A 720-nucleotide genomic window follows, 5' to 3' on the forward strand; every position below is an offset into this window, starting at 1 on the left:
ACAAACAGTGTACACACACACAGTGTACACAAACTGACACAGCGACACACAGTGACAAAAACAAAGATACAAAGATCCCCCATATAGCCTTAGACTGTAGGGGCAAGTGCTGTTAGCGAGCACCTATGAAGGCCTGAACAGTACACGAGGGGGTGGGCGGCCAGCACCACGCCCGACCGCCTTTGTCTCCCTAGTGGCAATGTTTACACACCGCACCAGGTACTCATTTTAGGCTGAGTCGACCTAAGGGAAGCCCGGGACCGGTTCAGATAATCGTCACTGGTGTTGGCCGTGAGCGGGAATCGAACCCGGGTCGCCAGGTTCATAGTGCAGCGCGCTAACCGCTACACTATCGCTCCCCACACACAGTGACACACAGCGACACACACAGTGACACACAGTACACACACACAGTGTATACACACAGTGTACACAAACACAGTGACACACAGTGTACACACACACAGTGTACACAAACAGTGACACAGCGACACAGTGACACACAGTGACACGTGGTGTCAATAAAGTTACAGACACCACGTGGTGTCAATAAAGTTACAGTAACTGCGTGGTGTCACTAAAGTTACAGCCACCACGTGGTGTCAGTAAAGTTTACAGCCACCACGTGGTGTCAATAAAGTTACAGCCACCACGTGGTGTCAGTAAAGTTTACAGCCACCACGTGGTGTCAGTAAAGTTTACAGCCACCACGTGGTGTCA

Source organism: Petromyzon marinus, unplaced genomic scaffold, assembly GCF_048934315.1.
Source record: "Petromyzon marinus isolate PM22_M1 ecotype Great Lakes invasive population unplaced genomic scaffold, UKy_Petmar_22M1.pri1.0 PM_G_Scaffold_25, whole genome shotgun sequence".
NCBI classification, from domain to species: domain Eukaryota; kingdom Metazoa; phylum Chordata; class Hyperoartia; order Petromyzontiformes; family Petromyzontidae; genus Petromyzon; species Petromyzon marinus.